The sequence below is a fragment of the Arachis duranensis genome, chromosome 3, assembly GCF_000817695.3.
Source record: "Arachis duranensis cultivar V14167 chromosome 3, aradu.V14167.gnm2.J7QH, whole genome shotgun sequence".
Classification (NCBI taxonomy): Eukaryota; Viridiplantae; Streptophyta; class Magnoliopsida; order Fabales; family Fabaceae; genus Arachis; species Arachis duranensis.
In genome coordinates, this window is record NC_029774.3 from 117,564,669 (window position 1) to 117,572,030 (window position 7,362).

Here is a 7,362-nt window from a genome sequence, read left to right on the forward strand (position 1 = left end):
TAAGTGATGTACAGGAAAGAGCTGAAAAGTACATCAACATGGAAGAAAACGCCAAACTAAGAGACCTGAGTTGGCGACCTGGGCCCCCTCCCTCAACAAAAGAGAGAGAAAGGAAAACCAAGAAAAAGGAAGAACTCGGTCTCGAAAGGCCAAGAAAATATCACTTTTATACTCCTCTGAAAGTCTCTATAGTGGATGTATACAGAGAGATTTGCAATACCGAGAGACTGCCACCCCCTAGACCCATTAAAAATAAAAAAGGGGGAAGTCGAGTGATTACTGCGAGTACCATAAAATATATGGTCACTCCACAAACGACTGCTACGACCTTAAAAATGTGATAGAAAAGCTGGCTAGAGAAGGTCGGCTTGATAGATATCTCATAGAAAGGTCGGACAGTCATGGAAAGAGAAAGTGAGATTATATTGATAGAAGAGACCCACCACCGCAGACTCCAGAGAGACATATCCATATGATCTCAGGAGGGTTTGCGGGAGGGGGACTTACCAAATCCTCTCGCAAAAGGCATCTCAAAAGAGTCTATCAGGTCGGGGAAAAGTCACCCGACCTTCCTACTATCTCATTCACAAAAGAAGATGGGCAAGGAATAATCCCTGGACACAACGATCCAGTAGTAATAACTATGATCCTAGCAAATGCCCATCTCCACAGAACCCTAGTAGACCAAGGAAGCTCGGTAGACATTCTTTTTAAGCCTGCTTTTGACAATCTAGGGCTGGATGAGAAAGAATTAAGAGCCTACCCCGACACCTTGTATGGATTAGGTGACACGCCAGTAAAACCACTGGGATTTTTACCCCTCCACACCACTTTTGGAAAAGGGGAAAAATCAAAGACTCTGAGTATAGACTTCATAGTCATAGATGTAGGGTCAGCATACAATGCTTTGATCGGCAGAGCTACCCTTAATCGACTCGGAGCGGTGGTATCCACTCCCCACCTCTGCATGAAGTTCCCGACCTCAGCGGGAATAGCAACGTTAAGGGGAGATCAAAAGTTGGCAAGGAAATGCTACAATGAAAGCCTAAATCTGAGAGGAAAGGGCAGAGAAGTTCACACAATAGAACTCGGCGGTGCAAGGGCCAGAGAAGAGTTGCGACCACAACCGAGAGGAAAAACCAAGGAGATACAGGTCGGTAAAGAGGAAGGGAAAAACACTTATATAGGAGCCAACCTATAGGAAACTCTAAAACAAGGGTTGGCTAAACTCCTAAGAGATAATTCCAACCTCTTCGCCTGGAAGGCCTCTGACATGCCTGGGATTGACCCCGAGCTCATGTCCCACAAGCTCTCGGTTTATCCAGGGTCCCGACCTGTACAACAAAGAAGACGCAAGCTCGGCCCAGAACGAGTCCTAATAGTAGAAGAGCAAGTACAGGCGCTCCTGGAAGCCGGCTTTATCAGAGAAGTCAAGTACCCAACATGGCTAGCCAATGTAGTGCTAGTCAAAAAACAGAATGGCAAATGGAGAATGTGTGTCGACTATACCGACTTAAATAAGGCATGTCCCAAGGACCCTTATCCCCTACCAAGTATTGATACCCTAGTGGATTCCAGCTCGGGGTACCAATACTTATCGTTCATGGACGCCTACTCGGGATATAATCAAATCCCGATGTATGAGCCAGACCAGGAGAAAACGTCATTCATCACACCCAGAGCTAATTTCTGCTACGTGGTCATGCCATTCGAATTGAAGAATGCAGGAGCCACATATCAAAGGTTGATGAATAAAGTGTTTTCCCCTCACCTAGGGACCCTAATGGAAGTATACGTCGACGACATGCTAGTAAAAACCAAGAAGGAAGTCAACCTCCTATCAGACCTCTCGCAAGTCTTTGATACCATAAGACTGCACGGGATGAGATTAAATCCCGTAAAGTGTGCCTTCGCGGTAGAGGCAGGGAAGTTTCTAGGGTTTATGCTAACACAAAGATGGATTGAAGCCAATCCCGATAAGTGTAGAGCCATCCTAGAGATGAAAAGTCTGACTTGTTTGAGAGAAGTCCAGCAGCTCAATGGCCGACTTGCAGCCCTCTCCAGATTTTTGGCAGGATCGGCACTGAAATCCCTTCCACTATTTTCCTTATTAAGAAAGGGATGTCAATTCGAATGGACTCCGAAATGCGAGGAGGCGTTCCAAGAGTTCAAGAAGTTTTTAAGCCAACCTCCTATCCTAACCCGACCAGTACCTAGGAAAGACCTCATCCTGTACTTATCCGTAGCGAACAAGGCTGTCTCATCAGCCCTGATAAAAGAAGACGAGGTCGGACAACACCCAGTCTACTTCATCAGCAAAGTTCTACAAGGCCCTGAACTAAGGTACCACAAACTAGAAAAGTTTGCCTACTCCTTAGTAGTAGCCTCACGAAGGCTACGACCTTACTTTCAAGCTCACACAATAAGAGTCCGTACGAACCAACCCATGAAGCAAATTCTCCAAAAGACGGATGTTGCAGGGAGAATGGTTCAATGGGCAATAGAGCTCTCCGAGTTCGACTTAAGATATGAAACTCGGACGGCGATCAAAGCTCAATGCCTCGCTGACTTTGTTGCAGAATATGCAGGGGATCAGGAGGAAAAACCAACTACATGGGAACTCTATGTAGATGGATCCTCCAACAAAACGGGAAGCGGTGCAAGCATAATATTGGTAGATGAAAGAGGAACCCAGATAGAGGTTTCCTTAAAATTTGAATTTCCGGTTTCAAATAATCAGGCAGAATATGAAGCCTTGATCGCCGGATTAAAGCTGGCAGAAGAAGTCGGTGCTACAAAGGTGATGATATACAGCGACTCACAGGTGGTGACCTCCCAGATAAGTGGAGAATATCAGGCAAAGGACCCAAATATGAAGAAGTACTTGGAAAAAACTTTGGAGTACCTTGGGCATTTTGCAGAAACCAAAGTTAAACACATAACTCGGGATTTAAACAGCAGAGCAGACGCCCTATCCAAGTTAGCAAGTACCAAACCAGGAGGGAACAATAGAAGCCTGATTCAAGAAACCCTCCAAGAACCCTCGGTAGCAAAAACAGAAGACAAGCAAGAAATACTTGAGGTAACAGGTTTAAACCTCGGATGGATGAACCCTCTAATCGAATACATAAAATTCGACATCCTCCCTAAGGAGGAGAAAGAAGCTAAAAAGATCCGAAGGGAAGCACAACACTACACCTTGGTGAGAAATGTCCTCTATAGAAGGGGATATCAACACCATTGTTAAAGTGTGTACCGACCTCAAAAACTCCCGAGGTATTGGAGGAAGTACATAGTGGGATCTGCGGAAATCATCTCGGAGCAAGGTCGCTAGCCAGAAAAATAATCCGAGCTGGATTTTACTGGCCGACCTTGCAGAAAGATGCCACAGAATTTGTGAAAAATTGTCAACCATGTCAGATGCATGCGAATTTCCACGTGGCTCCACCAAAAGAGCTCATCAGTATCACTTCTCCATGGCCTTTTGCAAAATGGGGAATGGATTTGTTAGGTCCTTTTCCCCAAGCACCAGGACAAGTTAAATACCTGATCGTGGGAATAGATTACTTCACAAAGTGGATAGAAGCAGAACCATTAGCCACCATCACCGCTCAAAGAAGTCGCAGGTTCCTCTACAAAAATATCATCACAAGATATGGGATACCTTATTCCATTACTACAGATAATGGAACCCAATTCACTAACGCTACCTTTAGAAGCTTAGTAGCCAGTATGAAAATCAAACATCAGTTCACCTCGGTAGAGCACCCACAAGTCAATGGGCAAGCCGAGGCAGCCAACAAAGTCATACTGGCAGGGCTGAAGAAGAGACTGCAGAAAGCAAAAGGAGCTTGGGCTGAAGAGCTCCCTCAAGTGCTATGGGCTTATAGGACAACCCCCCAATCCGCCACGGGAGAAACACCTTTTCGACTAGTCTATGGCGTAGAAGCCATGATACCAATAGAAATCAATGAGCAAAGCCCAAGGGTAATTCTCCATGATGAGGTCGGAAACATACGGGGACACAAAGAGGAGCTCGACTTGCTCCCCGAAGTCTGAGAAGATGCCCAGATAAGGGAAGCAGCATTGAAACAAAGGATGACTACAAGGTACAACAAAAAAGCCATTCGGAGAACATTTGCCCCGGATGACTTGGTCTTAATCAGGAATGACATTGGAGTCAACAAATCAGGAGAAGGAAAGCTCGCCGCAAATTGGAAGGGACCATACAAAGTCAATGAAGTTTTAGGAAAAGGTTATTATAAAGTAACCGACCTGAACGGCACTGAGTTACCAAGGTCGTGGCATGCTTATAATATGAAAAGGTACTACAATTAAAAGCGAACTCTACTCCCTGATGTACTCTTTTCCCAACTTCATGATTTTTTCCTAAAATTAAAGGGTTTTTTCTGGAGAAGGGTTTTTAACCCTTAGTAGCAAGAAGGTACCTCCCCAATTAATAAAGATCTTTTTCATCTATAAAATCTCTTATAAAATCCTTTTTATTTTTCTAAGTCTTTCTACGAAACGCGCCGACTTAAGCTCGACAAAACGTGAAAATCCCATGAACCGACCTAGATGGTCGTCAGGATAAAACGACGAGGTACAAGTCGGTGTAAAGAGGTTATGTGAGTTGATCGTAAAAAACTCGGGAACAATCCGACTCATAAGTCGAAATGAGAACCCGAGTAGAAAAGCTCGGAAATACTTCGACCCGTAAATCGGAGCGAAGGACCGAGTAGAAGAAAAACGCATCGCAAAAATAACCTAAGTCATAAGAACTCGCTAAAACAAAGTCGAGTATAGGGGATAACAAAAGGAGATTGGAAAACCTAGGAAAAGGTTTAAAGGCTGTCCCAAAAGCCCTTAAACAAAAAGCTCAGAAAAACAAACAAGCCGAAAGGAAAGGTTTTCAAGAAAAGATCAAGGAGACTTCAGCAAATCAAAAAAGCATACACGCATAAGGTAATCTAAACCCTTATCCAAAAAAGGGTAGCCATTTATTTTAACTTAAAAACCCTTATTAAAAAGGGTATTTTTTAATATTTTGTTTACGGCCTGGGAAGGCCAGAAGAAATTGTTCAACCAACACCACCAAAAATAAATAAATAAAGAGTTTAAAAACGGGGGGCCCACAGGCTGGACCCCCAAACAGCCACAGATCATTTTTTAGGAAGAAGAGTAGATGGATCGCCACCACCGGAGTCAGGAGGAGCGCCACCAGAAGCATCCATGGGAGATGAAGAGATAGGAGGATCTACTGAAGAACTCGGAGCATCTTTAGAACGAGGAGGGGACTCAATAATCCTCTGCCCCCGAGTCTTCAACTCTGACTCAGAAACGATTACGGGGGTAGGAGGATCTACAATGGCACCATCAATAACAACTTTGTCAGGATGTAAAGGAGAAAGATCCAAGTCGGGAGCAATAACTCTGACTTGCTCCAGGAAGATCCTCCAAGACTCCTCGGCGCCATCAGCAATAGAGTCCTCCAACTCATCATATGCTTTCGCTGGCTTCAAGGACACAAGATCTTTGAATAAACTTTGATAGCTGGCTTGCGCTGTTTTCCTCAGATCCATCTCCATGTTGCATTGGGCCTGCAAAACCTTCGCTTTCTCCCGGAGGGTGTCTCTCTCCTCCCTCAGCTTGGCAATTTCCTTCTTCAACTCTCCCTCATGCTCTTGGTATGCACGAAGCCTTCCTTCCAGCTCCTCGACCCTCGAGGTCATCCTTAAAGAGCTGAGAAGAGCCTTCTCAAAAATATCCAAGAGCTTGCCACAGACCCCTGCCGCTTTGAGACTCTCCTCGATCATAGTGGTAAGGTGGCTCCGAACAGACATATCATCCATGCCTATACGAGCATGAGGATAGATATTCTTTCGAACGAACGCAAGAGCGTCCGCCTTAACCTCACCAGAAGAACCAGACTCTAAGGTTTTGCGCTTCTTTGGATCAGGGGAAGGTCGGACGACGGGGGGCGGCTGAGAGGGAGCTGAAGAAGAAATCACCATGGGCTTGGAAAGAGTCCCAACGTTCCGAGGAGGAGGAGGAGGAGAGATAACCCTGGCACCACCAGCCCGAGCGCGAGACTTAGCTTTGGCCTCCTGGACTCTCTGGAAAGATTCTTGAGCATTTGTCTTTGCCATTTCTGAAAAAGAAAACAATAGCTAAAGAATCAAACAAGTCGGAATGATCAGTTAACAAGTCGGGAATCTAACAGAAAGCTACCTAGCTGTGATTGGATAAAGGTCGGAGACCCTTGGAGAAACCTTTTAGTATCCAAATATGGGGCCCTCCCCCACACTTCTCGGAGGAACCCCACAACGACAGCCTCTACTTCATCCAGGTCATCCAGACCATATTTCTCACAAGGGGAGGCCTCCAGCCAATATAAGGGAAAGCGAGGAGAAGAGTTATCATCCAGAAAAAAGGGGTGATGACCCTCTACAGCTTGCACTTTAAAAAAGTAATTTTTAAAATCATGGAAGGACTCGTCAAAAAGGGTAAAAATTCTCCGACCTTGTATGGCTCGGAAGGAAACCCATTGTTGTTTATTGTTCAGCCCACTAAAAGGCTTGGTCATATGAAAAAGATGGAAAAAGATCTTCAGAGAGGTCGGGAAATCCAGAGCATGGCTAATAAATTGATAAATTTTCAAGAAACCCTAAGAGTTGGGGTGAAGCTGGGTAGGGGCAACCCGACAATGCTGCAAAACAGACACCTCAAAATCTGAAAAGGGTAGAAAGACGCCCAGACGGGTAATCATGCACTCATACATAAAGAAGAAATGAGGAGCCGTTTCGTTGGCTCTCTCATGGCAAATTCGGTCCTCTGAACCTGGGATAAGCAATTCATACTTAGGCTCATCCTCATCTGAAGTACAGAGCCAGTGGTGGGTGCGAAGATGAGTAATAAACTTCGCATCAACCAACGGCTCCTCCCCTAGAACAGTAACATCGACCCAATCTACGGAGGCCGTTTTCTTTCTCTAAGGAAAAATGAGGAAACCTACAAAGGGAAAAAGAAAAGAAAAAATCAAAAATAAAGGTCTCTAGAGAGGAGAAAAAGGAACCAAGCAAAAGTCTACAAACCTATTTTTCTACAAAGTAAAGGCATACGAAAAGTGCGAAAGAAAAAAGAAACTAACCTCTTTCCGAAAATGAAGGTTAGAAGAAGCAGAAGTCTGCGAAGCACAGGAACGCAGCACGAATGAATGAGGAACAAAGAAAGAAGAAATTTGAAAAATCGCAGAAACGAAAAAATGAAAGAGAGGGAAAGTATTTATAAATATGCTAAGGGGCATAATGGTAAAAGCGGGGTAGTCATTAATAAGAATGCACCGTTACCAAAGTCTATGCA